The sequence below is a fragment of the Triticum dicoccoides genome, chromosome 4A, assembly GCF_002162155.2.
Source record: "Triticum dicoccoides isolate Atlit2015 ecotype Zavitan chromosome 4A, WEW_v2.0, whole genome shotgun sequence".
NCBI lineage: Eukaryota > Viridiplantae > Streptophyta > Magnoliopsida > Poales > Poaceae > Triticum > Triticum dicoccoides.
The window spans coordinates 742,652,556-742,669,721 of NC_041386.1; the positions used below are offsets into that span (position 1 = coordinate 742,652,556).

Genomic DNA, 17,166 nt, shown 5'->3' on the forward strand with positions numbered 1-17,166 from the left:
GAATCGCCGGAAAGGATCTCGTACCATTTCTGGGACGTCACCGCTAGTATTTTGTTTCACCGCTATACACTGGTGGATTCAGTCCACATCTCCCATGTACAACCTTACTGACTTGCAAACAAGCAGAATAGCAACAAGTACTCTCGGAAGTCAGCTACATGGAAGGGGTGTGGCTGCTCTGTTTCTGACTACTTCTGATCCAGTTTCATCGCTAGCTCTTCACTGGACAGAGACACACATTCAGTCCATTCACTGGTTTGACCACCGCTATACACTGGTCCATTCAGTCAGCTACATTACTGATTTCATTGTTTGAGATGTCCAGAGAAATGGCCTTTGCAAATGTAGTGTTGAACCAGTCAGGAAGCCTATCCACTATACCTGTGCTTGATATACCCATTGAGAGAATGTCCACTTGGAATTGAAGCCATGCAGGAAATGAAGGGCCCAGTTGGCAGGAACCAAGATCTGTTTCTTCTAAACTGAAAGGTGGTATCCAATCAGGACCAACTGTAATCCTCAAAGAATTCCCATTTAAATATAGCTCCTTTAACCTCGTTAGACTTGTAAAATGTTCTTCGGTGAAGTCACCATTCAAATTGTTGCCTCCAAGATCCATCATGGTCAAATTCCCAAGCATACCGATGTCAGATGGCACATGCCCGCTGAGATTGTTGCCTCCAAGTTCCAATACGGTCAAATTACCAAGCATGCCAATCTCAGATGGTATAGGTCCATTGAGATTGTTGTTAGAGAGATCAGGGATGCTTAAACTAGAGAGCAGCCCCACCCCTCGTGGTATGCCACCAGTTAGGTTGTTATGGGAGATGTCAAGAACGGTTAAGCTGGTCAAGTGTGCTATCCGATCTGGCATGATTCCGGTAATATCGCTGTTGCCCAAATGTAACTCCTGCAGCTTGTTCAAGGGACACTGTGGCATCCTCTCCATAACATCCTTTATATTTCCATCAATTGGACATGAAAGGAGGTTCAGGCTTCTCAGATTGCATAGATTTCTGAAGCTTGTAGTCATCCTCCCCATGTTACTATTAAATGACAAATCAAGGACTTGGAGGGACGTCATATGTGCCAGTGCATCAGGAGCTTGACCGTATAGCTGAGTTCTGGCAAGGTAGAGATGTTGGAGGCTTGTCAAATTCCAAAACCAACTCCGTGCCATTGGGTGGGCAAAGTTGTTGCCGGAGAGATCAAGCCTCTTCAGTTTGGTAAGGTTAATATGTGGGAGTGAATGATTTGCGGTTGAAGAGAGCAAAACCCAAGACTGAGGGCCTTCAAAGAAGGGATCATGTTGACGACATAAGGCCAATCAACTATTGTGCTGAGGTCTACCCAATTCATTCCAAGAGACTGCAAATTAGGGATGCGTGCTACCCATGAAATTTCTCTTGATTACATACTTTCTCTGCAATATTTGCATGAGAGGTCAAGATGCTGCAAGTTTGAGGGGTTGCCGAGCTGAGGGGGCACTCTGCCAGAAAATGGTATTCCGGAGAGGTTGAGATATCTTAATCTTGTCAAAGAGCCCAAGAACTCGGGCATGTGATGACCACTTGGGCCTCAAAGTAATTCATGCTAAGGTCAAGGTGCACAAGACGATCCATGGAGAGCAAAGAATTATTTATCTAGCCAACCAAAGCTGTGCCTCCTATGTCGTACCCATCTGGAGGCAGATTACGAAGATGAAGGCTAAGGAAATGGCCGGTCCGGTTGCTACACTTGACGCCCCTCCAGCGACAGCAGTCTTTGTTGTGCCAAGAGTGAAGGATGCCCATGGGGTCGCTGGTGATGCCGCGCTTGAAAGACAGCAGGGCGTTCCGCTCCGGCGGTATGCAGCTTGGGCCAGCCGAGCCGCCGGCCGGCCCGGGCTGAAGTGCATCGGAGGCCAGCAAGCTGGGGGCGGCTAGGACGCATATGAGAAGGAGCATGGAAGTGGTGGTACGCATGGCGAGGAAGACGATGGATCCGTCTCTGAGCCACTACGAACTGGTGTTTATGGCAATTGTAAGCAGTTTTAGTCCATGTTTCTGACTGAGTCCATGTCCCTTACTGACCGGCAATGTGACGGCAACTCTATAAGCAAGCATCTCCACAAGTTTTTTGGCCAAGTTTACGTCAGGAATGGAAAATTTCCACAATCCAGTGAACTTGTAATACTCATATCATCCTCTAGGGTTTAGCCTCTACGATCTCGTGGTAGATCAACTCCTGTAATACTTATATCATCAAGATCAATCAAGCAGGAAGTAGGGTATTACCTTCATAGAAAGGGCCCGGATCTGGATAAACATTGTGTCCCCCGCCTCCTGTTACCATTAGCCTTAGATGCACAGTTCGGGACCCCCTACCTAAGATCCGCTGGATTTGACACCGACATTGGTGCTTTTATTGAGAGTTCCACTGTGTCATCACGGTAAGGCTTGATGGCTCGCCTTGTTATCAAGGACAAGATCACCTCTGGGGGAGCCCTGGCTTTAGGCCAAACTCTCCGACTAGGCGGCTTCGTCATGATCGCCCGTTCGGCCGCGACGCCGACGATGACTTCTCGGGTCATCAAAAACAGCCTCCATGTCAGCTCGGAATTCACCGAGCAGATGGATCCAATGGAGCTCTCGTCCTTGAACGAGCTCTTGGATCGCATTGCTGCCTTGGGAGTCGCTACGGACTATGATCGGATCAGGCTTAAACCCGACCAAAGAGAGATTAACTCTTCGCCGGTCACCCATCAGATAGCGGTGGTGGAGGAGCAATGTAGCGATTCTTCCTCTATGTTGAGGACTAACTATGTCCGGATTCCTGAGCTCTCCGAGCTGGATACCCGTCTGCGGGAGGACATGACCCAGGCTCCGAACTTAGAATCAGACAGTGGGCCAGAAAAATTGGGCAACATCCCGGAAACCGAACTGCCAAGTTCGGAAGCTCCTCTGCCCCTATGTCTCAGATCGGGTAAGGGTTCGGACTTAAATCTACCCACCCACCTAGATACAAGCGATCTTTCCCACATTAGACAAGAATCCCAAGAGGCAGTACATCATTTTTGGGCCAGATTCCTCCTTGTACTGAGCAAGGTCAAGGACTATCGCGAGGAAGACGCAATCTCATTCTTTTGCAAAAATTGCACGGGCAAGGGGATCCTCAATGCCATAAGTCGACGTGACATAGCACACTTCACTGACTTGGTAGCCATAGTATAGAAGTACTGTGCGATGGAAAGCGCCTGGAAAACCCAAACAAAATTCTGGGATCCTCCGGCTCTCACTAAATTCTTCGTCCGAACTAAAAGGGCGCACTCTCGCAAGTCACCCGATCCAAGTACAAAGAAACCAAAGCCCACTACAGGGCATGGAACCGTATTGGATGGATGGCTCAATGGGCCATGCGAAATTCACACCACACCGGATACCATACCAACACACAGCCTTAGAGCATGTTGGATACTTCGGCAGGTGGCCAAGAGCGGCGAGGAGCTCCTCATTAAAGATACCGCAGAGCATCATCCCGTGGAAAACAACGGTACAATATTGACAGTCTTGGAGACTTTCGCCTCAAATAACAGGCGCAAGAGAGCACTCCGGAGCCTTGCTGAAGTCTGCCACATTGCAGCAATAAATCCATGGAACGACACGGCAATTACCTTCAATGCCAGTGAAGAACCTCAATTCCGAACAGTCCGAGCACCAGCCACTTTGGTCCTTAGTCCAATTGTGGATGGCTTCCGGCTTACTAAAGTGCTCATGGACGGGGGCAGCGGATTAAACCTCATCTACGAGGAAACTCTTAAAAAAATGGAAATAGACAAGAGCTGCATTGAGCAAAGCAGCACGACCTTCACAGGAATTATCCCTAGTCGGAAGGCACGATGTGCGGGAAAAATCACAGTAGATGTGGTATTCGGCACACCAGAGAATTACAGGTCCGAAGAAATCACATTCCAAGTGGCCCCGTTCAGTAGCGGATACCACGCCCTTTTAGGGTGGGATGCATTCACGAGCTTCCAAGCTATACCCCATTACGGGTACATGAAGCTCAAGATGCCTGAGCCCAATGGAATCATCACTCTAGCCAGTGATCCGGACGTAGCACTCCGTGCCGAAAACAAAACCGCCGCCATGGCCCTTGAGGCATTATACGAAGCCCTTGCGGCCGCAGAACTAACTGCACTGCGCTCCACAGTGGACAGGGACGACGTGATACTCGACAAACGATCCAAGTTCACCTCTTTCAACCTAGCGGACGAAATAGTCAAATTCCAAGTCCACCCAACGGACTCTACAAAAACAGCATCCATCGGGGCACAGCTGAACCCCACAATAGACGCCGCACTGCGGGCGTTCTTGCGAGAGAATTGGGACATCTTCGCCTGGCACCCTTCAGACGTGCCAGGTATCCCACGCAGGCTGGCCGAGCATAGCCTAAACATACTGAAGGGGTACAAGCCGGTCAAGCAGACTCTTCGGCGTTTTTTCAGAACCTAAACGACAAGCCATGGGAGAGGAGCTAGCCAGGTTACTCGAAGCCGGATTCATCAGAGAAATAAAACAACCAGACTGGCTAGCAAAGCTGGTGATGGTACCAAAGAAGGACAAATCCTGGCACCTATGTGTCGATTTCAAAGACCTCAATAAGGCTTGCCCCAAGGATCCCTTCCCTCTCCCCCGCATCGATCAAATCATCAATGCTACCGCAGGACACGACTCATTGTGCTTCTTCGACGCATACTCCGGATACCATCAAATCAAGATGGCGGAGTCCGATCAAGCCGCAATGGCATTCATCACTCCATACGGCCCCTTCTGTTTTAACACCATGCCTTTCGGGCTAAAAAATGCCGGTGCAACCTATCAACGCATGATTCAGACATGCCTGGAAAAGAAATCGGCAAAACAGTTGAGGCATATGTAGACGACGTGGTCATCAAAACCAGACACGTTGAATCTTTAATAAACGACCTAAGGCTTACGTTCGAGAATCTCCGAACATATGACATCAAGCTCAACCCGGAAAAATGCGTTTTCGGTGCTCCTGCCAGAAAACTCCTGGGTTTTATCGTCTCCAATAGAGGGATTGAAACAAATCCGACTAAAATCCGAGCTTTGTCACAATTGGCTACCCCAACAGACCTCAAGCAAATCCAGAAACTAACTGGATGCGTGGCTGCCTTAAGCCGCTTTATCTCCAGATTGGGAGAAAAGACACTACCTCTCTATCGCCTTCTTCGGCGCACCGAATACTTCGAGTGGACGGATGCGGCTACGGCCAGACTGGAAGAAATAAAGGCCCTCTTGGCTAGCAATCCAATCCTGGCCGCACCAACCATCGGCGAACCCATGCTATTATATATAGCTGCAACGCACCAAGTTGTAAGCGCAGTGCTCGTCGTCGAATGAGAGGAGGACGGACATAAGTTACCGCTTCAAAATACGGTATACTACGTATCCACTGTCCTCACACCATGCAAGTCACGGTACCCACATTATCAAAAGATAGCATACGCGGTCTTCATGGCATCCCGAAACTATGACACTACTTTCAAGAGTGTTCAATCACGGTGGCCTCCGAAGTACCACTCAACGACATAATAAATAACCGCGACGCCACTGGCCAGATTGCTAAATGGGCCATCGGACTCCTCCCGTTTGACATCATATATAAACCACGGCAAGCCATTAAGTCACAAGTACTGGCTGACTTCGTCGCCGAATGAATAGAAGCCGAACTCCCTAAAGAGTACGACGCATACTCCAATTGGATCATGCACTTTCACGGCTCTAAAATGCTGGCAGGTCTGGGAGCGAGCGTTGTCCTGACATCCCCCACCGGAGATACAATCCAATACGTACTCCAAATACTATACACAGACTCCAACAATGCAGCCGAATACGAGGCTCTGTTGCATGGTCTTTGGATGGCGGGTCTCCATGGGCATTCAACGTCTAGAGGTGCGCGGGGATTCGAACCTCGCGATATCCCAATAAATGGAGACTTTGACGCCAAGGACCCAAAAATGGAGGCTTACCGCAATGTCGTCCTCAAGATGTCAGCTCAGTTCGAGGGGCTCGAATTCCATCATGTGGTCCGAGAAAACAATCAAGCGGCGGATATCCTCGCATGCATCAGCGTCAAGCGCGACCCCGTCCCACCTAATATCTTCTTGGAAAGGCTGTTCAAGCCATCCGTGGTGTGGCAAGGGGAGACCGGCAATACTAGTCCGGATCCGACCACAACCCTAGATCCCGAACACACTGACACAATCGGAGGCTCCACCACCGAAATAATACCTTCGGCCCACGCGATCATTGCTATCATCGCCCCGTGGACAGAACCCTACTTAGGCTACCTAAATAGGCAAGAACTCCCCGAGGACCAAAATGAGGCACGTTGCATCGTGCGGCGCTCTAAAGCCTACAAGGTTCACAAGGGAGAGCTTTATAAGAAAAGCGCCAGCGGAGTATTACAAAGATGCATCTCCGAAGAGGAAGGGCGGCAGCTCCTGGCCAAAATTCACGCTGGAATCGGCGGCCACCATGCCGCAGCTCGGGCCCTTGTAAGCAAGGCCTTTCGTACAGGTTTCTACTGGCCGACAGCCCGAGCAGACACACGGACCTCGTCCAACATTGCGTCGGTTGCCAACTTTTCACAAATCAAAGCCATATGCCACCCACTGCTCTCCAAACAATCACCATAACTTGGCCCTTTGCGGTCTAGGGGCTCTATATGGTCGGACCCCTTAAAGGAGGAAGCCATAAGAAAAAATACCTATTGGTCATGGTAGATAAATTCACCAAATGGATAGAGGCCAAACCAGTTAAAACGGCCGAATCCAGACCAGTGATAGACTTCATATCAGGGGTTGTACACCGTTACTGTGTCCCCCACAACAACGTCACCAATAATGGCTCCAACTTCACAGCCGACGAGGTGAAAACTTTGTGCGGCAACATGGGCATTAAGCTCGATTACACCTCCATCTATCACCCACAAACAAACGGTCAAGTCGAATGAGCAAACGGTCTTATTATGAGCGGCATCAAACCCAGACTAGTGCGATCCTTGAAGGAATCAGATATGCACTGGGTCGAGGAGATCAACTCCGTACTATGGGGACTGCAGACCACGCCGAATCAAACTACCGGATACACACCATTCTTCATGGTGTACGATGCAGAGGCGGTATTTGCCCCACGATATCATTCATGACTCACCTCGAGTGCGCATGTATGAAGAGAGAGAAGCCGAGCTTGATCGACAGGACAGTCTAGATGCCCTGGAGGAGGACCGCGACGTCGCAAAAGCCCGTTCCGCATTCTATCAGCAACAGCCTCAAAGATATCAAAGCAGAGAAGTGCGGGCCAAAACTTATAACATTGGCGAACTCGTTCTACGCATACCGGAGAAGAAAAAGGACAAGCTCAAGCCCAAGTGGGAGGGTCCCTTCATCATTGATAAAGTTCTCACCGGAGGAGTGTACCGCCTGCGTGATGCATCAGATAATTGCCTCGAGCCGAACCCATGGAACGCGGCCAGACTCCGAAGATTCTACGCCTAGCGCCGAACTCTGTGTTCGTCTCCTTACCTCTGCCCCTTTTTAAATTATTTCGTCTTTCTTTCTTTCTTTCTTTCTTTTTTATGGCCCTAAAAAGCTTCAAATGTGACTCGACTACACAATCTTGAGACGCTATGCGCGATCATTATACATGGGGGCTTCTTATACAGAAGCTTAATATAATTATATTCCGAGCTTCATGCCCACTACATATGTGTCACTTTTCCATAAGTACCTTTTCTTCGCCATTATATGCATCGATATGACTTAAGTTTTGGCCAAGCTGGGTTGCCTGGCTCCTGTGTTTATGCCCTACGTTCCCGTTAGTTCAGCTAGGGCATAAGGGGAGCACCTCTGCGATTGTTACTGCCGGGTCCGCTGGACGTGTACCTCGGACTGGGTGAAGCCGAAAGCTAGCGTTCTTAAGGGAATATTCGGTCGGTGAACAAAAGATGTTTCTTACCTATTACAATATACACCCCCAGATGATTTATATCCTGCATCTCTATTCGCAGCTCGGACATGCACATTAATGCATGCGTACCCAGGGAAAGGAACCCTTAATGAAACTATTCTCTTTGGAAGATGTTTCTTACTATCCATGTAATATAACATAGCTAGTTGGGTACTTGTCTGTTCAAGCACTTATGACCCCTACGCCTGGTTTTCACGCGTACCCCGGTTTACATAACTGAGCGGGTATTCGGATACACTCCGGACTGTCGGGTCCGAAGGTTGAAGCGAAAAGGTCCGCCATGACAAATGATTTACAATCCGGCTAGGGACAAAATATGTCAATTGATGTACACAGTCACTTAGACTGGCTAAATTCTTCTTCTATACCATCCAACAGGCTGTCCAGCCTACAATCCTGTTGGGAATACTTTGCGGCTAATCCTACCTGGTAATATACCAGACTAACGAGAATCTCTTTCCCATCTGATCCTACAGGTCCGACCTGGGCCATGTGATTCGGATCAACCTTGGTGTACCGAGTTTTTACCATGGCCCAGGCTTCCCTCTCACCTTATCGGCAGGCCGATATCTTCCATAATCGGAAACGCCGCCGCGCTCCCTTGAGCATCTCTACAAGCTCCCCCATGCTTCCTAGCAGGGAGGCGGACGGCCACAAGTGCCTGGGCAATACCCTGCATCACCTGCCAAACTTGTTTGTGCATTTGTGAAAGCTCTTGCAGAAGATCGCCTGCGGATCCGGGCATCTCCTCTCCAGGACGACCTGTCAGCATACCTACAGACATAACTCTGTTAGCCCGTTTCTTCATCGAACTGTATAAAGGTTCGTTTGAGCACATACTAAAAATGACGCGTCAAAGCCTCTTATTCTCCTTCACGGAGTCAGCAAGCTGGGACCGAACATGTTCCAATTCAACGCCCAGCCGGGTATTGGCATCCTGGAGATCGTTTTTCTCTCGCCTAACCCGTGTAAGCACGCGCTCGCTAGCCTCTATATGTCGTTTAGCTCGTCGCTCATCCTCTTGTACGATCTCCGGATCCACTCTGGGATTGTCTGCAGAATCTATTGTTAGATTTGCAAGCATGCCAAATACTAATTGGTACATGTAATTACAGTCTTTTTGATTGAGAAAAGTATTACCAGATGAGGCCTTCTTAGATTCCTCCATTCCGGCAACTGCGGCCCTTAGCTGGGCTTTGCACTCCTCCAGCTCTTGAGACAAATGGGTGTTCTTCTCCGTAAGAACCTATGCATACAATGATCCTTAAATCAGTTGTGCCAATTGTTTCAAGTCTCGGGGGCTACTGATATACATAATTATCAGATTTTTCTTACCCGTATATCTTTTAAATACTGGTCTATGGCTCTAGCAAGCCCACCTTGAGCAGCTCGGATGTACGCGTCCCCCGAGTTAAAGGCATTGAACGCCTCTTCGGAGAAATTAGGGCCACGGAGTACGGCCCGTCGACGCCTGTGATTCATAGCGCTCTCCACTTCGGAATTTGTAGCGGATATTCTATCCGCACATTAGCCTCCGCCCTTGAGTCCGGCTGGTGGAGGCGTGGTCGGCAGGATCTCCGGACACAGTCCGGCGAGTTCTTTTTCTGCCAGGAGACAATGGACATTGTTATATTTTAAAGACGATAATCACGGAGCAGGTTTTTAATCATACCTCTGCGATGGCGTCTCGGTCCTGACCGCCTTCCTTTTAAGCCTACCCGGCTTCGGTGGCCCTTGTTGGTGAGTCACCGTGGGTTCGGCACGGTGCCCCGATGGCCTTCCCTATAAAGTGCAATACATGTGCGGTGGGTAAGGCGTAAAGAAGGGATCCTTCTCGGAAGTTAGGACTTCGGTTTTACTTACATGTGATGCAAGGAGTAGGCCGGAATAGTCGGCTATGATAGCCACGAAGGTGCCATCACAGCTTGCCTGGTAAAACGTCCTGTCGACAAGCTCCACAGATACGTCCAGATCTTCTTTAAGTCTGGGGCTGAGGGCCCGGTTGTGGTCCTCTGGCAGTGGAGGCAGACTATGGACCTCCCTCATAGCTTTTCGCAGTTCCTGTTATGGATTAGCAAAGTAAATATTTGCGATAAAAAGACTGCGGGAATGAATAGAGTTGAGTAAAAGGTAGCAACTCACCCAGCCAGGGGGGTTGTACATGGAAAACCCATCCCGTGGCTTAATGTGGATGAACTCCTCTTCTTCTTCTTTATACAAATCGGAAAATATTTTCACCAGAGCGGTGGCGGAGTCCGGACCTTTACGATCGCAGCGGGTGGCGTCATCTTCTCCATTGAAGTGCCACATGGGATTCCCCCGGTACCGGAGTGGTTGCACCCCCCGCATTATGCATATTGGCATAACCTCGATTATTGTCAATCCTGATTTGGCCAGTGTTTTTATCCTGCCCATCAGATAAAGAACCTCTCTGTTATCTTCCTCCTGGGGGCTCCGGGGATGCCAGCTGCAGCGCTTCTTTAGTGGGGCATTGGCAAACTCAGGAAGGCCTATTCGAATAGGGTCCGGAAGGGGGACATCCTATATATAAAACCACTCCGAAGGCCAATCTTTGGATGTCTTCTTTGGAGTGCCGGACAAGTATCCGGTCCCGGCGATGCGCCATATTTCGGCTCCGCCCACTTGGTATATTGATCCCTCCTGATTGCGAGGGATGAGGCAGAATAGCCTCTTCCATAGCTCGAAATGAGCTTCGCAGCCAGAAATAACTCACAAAGGGCGACATAACCTGCGATGTGCAGTATGGAGGCAGGAGTGAGGTTATGCAGCTGGAGGCCGTAATACTCCAGGAGCCCGCGGAGGAACGGATGGATTGGAAATCCGAGGCCCCTCAGCCAGTAAGGGACGAGGCATACTCGCTCCCCCTGGATGGGTTGGGGAAACTCTCTGCTTACTCCCCGCTATCGTAAGTGGCTAATCCGGCTTGGACGGGGCCAAGATATGCAGGCGGGAGAAACCCTTGGGTCTGCAACTCCACTAATTGACCGTGGGATACGGTGCACTTTTCCCAATCACCTGGCTTAGCGTTATGGGAGCGAGAGGAGGAGCTGCGGCTGCCAGCCATGATCGGATGGTTTCTTCAAGCGCGCTCTGATGAATCCTCGCTTGGAGGAAGATGGAATGATTTGGATCTGAAGATCCCCGTCTCTTTAATAGACGATTTACTTACATGGTCAGGGTGGCAAATGTAAAAATGCCCTGACTTCTCACATTCACTCGACACATGGAGACTGCCATTATTAAGGTACAGAAGCCGAGGAGTGCAACATTAATGGAAAGCCAGACATAGCTCGTTACAACAGGTACTCAGGGATTTTGGAGAAGAACCCGCCTTGCAATGCCGAAGACAATATGCATGCCGGACTCATCGTCATTGAAGCCTGGTTCAGGGGCTACTGAGGGAGTCCTGGATTAGGGGGTCCTCGGACAGCCAGACTATGTACTTGTGCCGGACTATTGGACTACGAAGATACAAGATTGAAGACTTCGTCCCGTGTCCGGGTGGGAATCTCCTTGGCGTGGAAGGCAAGCTTGGCTATTCGGATATGTAGATTTCCTTCTCTGTAACCGACTCTATGTAACCCTAGCCCCCTCCGGTGTCTATACAAACTGGAGGGTTTAGTCCGTTGGACAACAACAATCCTAATCATAGGCTAGCTTCTAGGGTTTAGCCTCTACGATCTCGTGGTAGATCAACTCTTGTAATACTCATATCATCAAGATCAATCAAGCAGGAAGTAGGGTATTACCTCCATAGAGAGGGCCCGAACCTGGGTAAACATTGTGTCCCCCGCCTCCTATTACCATTAGCCTTAGACGCACAGTTCGGGACCCCCTACCCGAGATCCGCCGGATTTGACACCGACACACGCGCTAGTTTACCCAGGTTCGGGGCTCTCCAGAGAGATAATACCCCTACTCCTGCATGTCTGAGTATATGTGGCATATCTGGTACAGAGTGCTACTAGAGCTATATTGGACTGAGAGTAGTAGCCGAGTGCTCACTGTCTCATATGTATATGTGAGCTAGCTAGCCAGTGGGCATGAGAGAGCTCCACCGTGAGTGAGCATGGATGTATGCGTGAGTGAGGGTCCATCCTGGATGGATGGATGGGGTCTCCTTTTATAGTGGGAGCTAGCTTAGAGAGTAAGCTAAGTAGTGGCATGGGGGACAAAATTACTGTTCTGACCTATGTGGCTAACAAAATCCCGATTTGACCTCGTTTTGAAAACGTTTCTGACCTTTTTAGGTGACGCCAACATCCCTAGCATCTGGATTGCGAAGTAGACGCCATGAACCCTGGCGTCTGGCCCCTGGCCTGCACTGCCCGCCTGTCCATTGACCTGCTTACATGGCAAAGGGGCCAGACGCCAAGGACCCTGGCGTCTGGCCCTGTCTGGATAACCCCACCAGGAGAGTGTGTGGGTCCCACCCCACACACTTTCCCCAACCCAGCCTGAGCTTGAAGAACATTTGCTGCGCCCCACTCTCTCTCACCCCTCAAGCTCCCCCATCAAATCCTTTCCAAAAGGTGCTTCCCTTAGGTGGATCTTTCCATCACTTTTTTGCTTGTGGTAGTCTCCTTCAAATCACCCAATTTTTTTTGGTTAAATCTTGTTATTTTGGTTGCATTTTTTACATGTTGGTGGAACCCTAGTTCATGATTTCTCCCTTATGTTAGTGTGAATGGCTTGGTTAACTTTGATAATATAGTGATATGCATGGTGTGTAGTAGGAATATATGCTTGTTGAGTAGAAAGATTGGGGGTTAGGGTTAGTTAGTGATTAGGGTTAACTTTGCTTAGTGTGTGTTAATTAGTGAAATTTTTGTGGACATCACCAATAATTTAGTGTTGATATGATTAGGATATAATGAGATGTATTTGGATAAACACCAATTCTCATTGAAGTCTTAAATGCATTCATGTTGGTTTTAGATGGAGAGACTTGTTAATGTTCATTACATGGACAAGGAGGCATTCTTGAGTAACAATGCCGACACGGTGAGGAATCATTGGTTTTTGATACAAGCCCTAGCTATGAGGATGTTGTTGCAAAAGTGAGACAAGTCTTAAATTGGATGGACACCAATGTTGATGTTAAGTTAATAGGAAGGTATGATGTTGGAGTTGGAGCCAAATCTTGCTTGAAAAGTATGCCTATCACCTCGGATTTGCATTGGGATGTATACAAGAAAAAAGTTTTCCAATCGGAAGACAAGTCACTTGAATTGTTTTCCACCAAGGTTGAATCTCCTCGGCTTACACTTGATTTGAACCGGCATGTCTCTTCCCCAATGGATGACATGAGCGAGAGGACAATGGTGCCACTTGTTGAGCATAGGGTTGTGGTTGATGCCCCCAATGCTTATCGCCAACCACGTCCCCGTGTACCATCTATTGAAGCAAATAAGGTTGAGTTGTATGCCCCCAATGCTTCTAGCCAACCACCAACTAGCCAAGCAAATGAAGTTGAGGTGATTGCTAGTGATGAAGTAATTCAAGAGTATGAAGATGCTTATGATGACGACGAAGAGCAAGAGGAAGGGTTTCATGGTAATGATGTTGGGTGACTTGGATGCGTACATAGCACAGAAGGACATGGATCGTGAGTTGCCTTTTAGGCATCAATATGAGTATGACTCGGATGACGAGGGTCTAGTTGAACAGTTGGATGAGGATGGATTCACAAAGGAGGAAAACCAAATCCACTTTCAGCTGACGGGCTTAGAAAAAAGAACTCACTTGTTTAAAGATCTCAGCCTTGCCCATAAAGCTCTTGTTGACGGTGGAATGGGAATAACGGCGATTGAGCCAACACCATGCCCGGATCCAGGAGAACCAAGGGTGGAGAATGAGGACGAGAATGCTTATTTGAAGAAAGGAGTGAAGTTTCTGAGCTTTCCTATGCTGAAGTTTTGGTTGGCTGACTATGCCATTCGGAACCATAGGCCAATTTATGTTGAGCACTCCGACATGAAGTTGCGTTACACCGTGAAGTGTGAGCAATAAGGATGCCCATGGAAGGTTCGTGCAAGAAAGCTTAAAGAAACCGAAGAATGGGTGTTAAGAAGTTGTGGTGCCACTCATAGGTGCAAACCGCCATCTAAACGACTTCGAACGACAATCCGTCAACTCACATCTGAGTATCTCGGATACAAATGGATGAAAGACACATGCTTTGATCCCACTGTGAAAGTGAGGTTTCTCATGCGGACGGTGAAAAAACAATTTGGTTATGAAGTCAAGTATGGGAAAGCATGGAAGGCAAAGGCAAATGCTATTAGGATGTTGTATGGTGGTTATGAAGAAGCATACAACCAACTCCCGAGGTTGTTGGGCACGATTGCACATAAGAACCCGAGCATGTTTCATGTGGTCGAGGATCACGAGGGAGTGTTCCATCGTGCCTTCTGGAGTTATGGACAATGTGTGGAGGCGTTTCAGCATTGTCGTCCGGTCTTGTCTATAGATGGCACGTTCTTGACCGGTAGATACAAAGGCACACTAATGGTAGCAATGGCGCACTCATCAAACAACAACATGTTGCCAGCTGCATTTGCTTTGGTGTCTTCCAAGCACCAAGACAACTGGGAGTGGTTCATGGGTCATGTTAGGCACAATGTGATTGGGGCTAGGGAGGTATGCATTATATCGGACCGGCACTATGGCATACTCAAGGCAATGGACATTGTTATTCCAGGATTTCCAAAGCTTCACCACAGATGGTGCATGAGGCATTTCGTGGCCAACTTTTACCGGACATGACGAGCAATCTAGTAGAATGTTTCAACAATGTGCTGAAGGGTGCTCGTGCATTCCGGTGACTGCAATAGTGGAGTACACCTTCTTCAAGCTTAATGAGTACTTTCAGAGGCATTCTGAAGAGACTGCAAAATGGATAGGTCAAAAAAAGGATTATCCGGAAAAGGTTGATGAATGTTTGCAGTTACAAGCAAGCAAGTCTTCACGGCAACAAGTTATCATATTCGACAGAATTGAAATGATCTATCAAATTGATGAGTCAGGTGGCACAACACGCGACGGTTTTCAATATGGTGGTGCTGCATTTGAGGTGCGTCTGAAGACTCAGTGGTGCCAGTGCGAGAGCCTAGTAAGTATCATTGGCCATGCTCGCATTTGATAACGGCGGTGAAGGCGAGAAACATACATGTTTGTGATGGAAAAACCGTGCGGATGCAAGAGTTCCATGTGGAAGCTACTAGGTTGACATGGGCGCCAATATTTCACCCTTTCTTGGACCAATCACAGTGGCCTGAGTACCATGGCCCTCATATTAAGCCAGACCCTCTTCTGAAGGTGGAGACCAAGGGTCGAAGGAGAACTAAGAGGTTCAGGGGTGATATGGATGACCTGGCTAGATACACTAGCATGAAACAATTTGGTAGCAGTCATTTCATGGAGGCTCCTGACACTATCAACTGTGGGTTGTGCGGTGAAGGGCGACACAATGAGCAGACATGCAAGAAAAGGAAAACCAAGAAAAGGAAAACAAGTCGTGGAGGTGGCACCGATGGTGAACGAGTTGGAAGAGGTGACGGTGGTGGTGGTCGAGGAAGCACAAGTGACAGAGGTGGTGGTGGTGGTGGTCGTAGAGGGAGCACAAGTGCTAGAGGTGCTAGTGTTCGTAGAGGGAGTACAAGTGCTAGAGGTGGTGGTCGAGCAAGCACAAGTGCTAGAAGTGGTGGTGGTCGGAGAGGAAGCACAAGTGCTAGAGGTGGTAGTGGTCGTAGAGGAAGCACAAGTGGTAGAGGTGGTGGTGGTCGTAGAGGAATGGTTGATAATGGATCGGCCTTCGGTTATTTGCTTAATCCAGATGGTTGATCTAGTAATAATGGTATATTGTTTGTTCATACAATTACTAGCATTTATTGATTTACTGTATTTACACATTTACTCTCTTTGTGTCTTGTGCTAACAATTGTTCTTTTTGTAGGCATGGCTTCATCCGGTTCCAGGACGAGGCCGGCGTGCACGGACCAAGTGGACATGCAGAAGACGTGGATGGAGGCCAAGTTGGACAAGGAAAAGGAGAAAGATGTGCCCACACCACAATGTTGGTGTGGTGATGTTTGCAAGCTTAAGGTGTCCACTGTTCGCAAGAAGTCATGGACAGAAGGTAGAAGGTTTTTCGTGTGTCCCAACTATGCACATGATAGTCGAAGGCCAACTAACGCATATGACATACCACCGGTATGTTAGGTGTACATACAAAAAACCTCAACAAGTTTGAACTCATATTACTAACAAAAACACTATTTTTATGTAGTTGCCTCATCCACTTTGCAAGTACTTCACTTGGATAGATCACGAGGTACCAAAAGATGTCCAAGAGGACCAACATCGGGATTACTTACGGAGGCAGCGCCTGTTCGAGGAGTCCTTGGCACGGGGATTGGAGTATGAGCGCCGTGAGAAGGAGAAGAACGAGCGCAAGAAGCATGAGCAAGAGAGGGCACACGAAGAGAAGGATGCTCGTCAAGAAGAGAGGGCAAGAAAACTTGCAAGGGCTTGCGATGCACGAGAGGAGGACGAGGCACGTGACAAGAAGGGAAAGTGGCCCCGTACTACCAGGTAGACAAATGGAAATGGCACTGACATCGATGATGGACTTTCGAGACTTTGTTTAATGTATGAACTTGTCATTCGAGACCTTGTGTGGTCATGAACTATTTATGTCATTCAAGACATCGTGTGTGATGAACTTTTCATTGAGATTATGTGCAAACTATGTTTGTCATTCGAGACTAGTATGCTTTCTTCACATTTTGGGTTTAGACTAGTATGCTTTGTTCAAATTTTGGCTTGAGACTAATATGCTTTCCTCATATTACAAAGGAAGAAAGAAGTATTGTGTGCACCAGGACTAAACGCCAGGGAGCCTGGCGTTTGGCCATTTGAGCCACGTCAACCAGACGCCAGGGACAGTGGCGTCTGGGCGCTGTACAGTTACATTTCGCTTCTGTTGATTTTGGGGGGGGGTACTAGATGCCAGGGAGCCTGGCGTTTCGCTATTGGGGCCACGTCAACCAGACGCCAGGGGCCGTGGCATCTGGGTGCTGCACAGTTGCATTTCACTTCTGTTGAT

General features: G+C 48.5%; 1 pseudogene; it reads right to left on the reverse strand.

Moving 5' to 3' along the window:
• Positions 1–283: 283 nt before the first annotated feature.
• Positions 284–1,964, reverse strand: LOC119284383 (annotated as a pseudogene).
• Between the last annotated feature and the right edge of the window lie 15,202 nt (positions 1,965–17,166).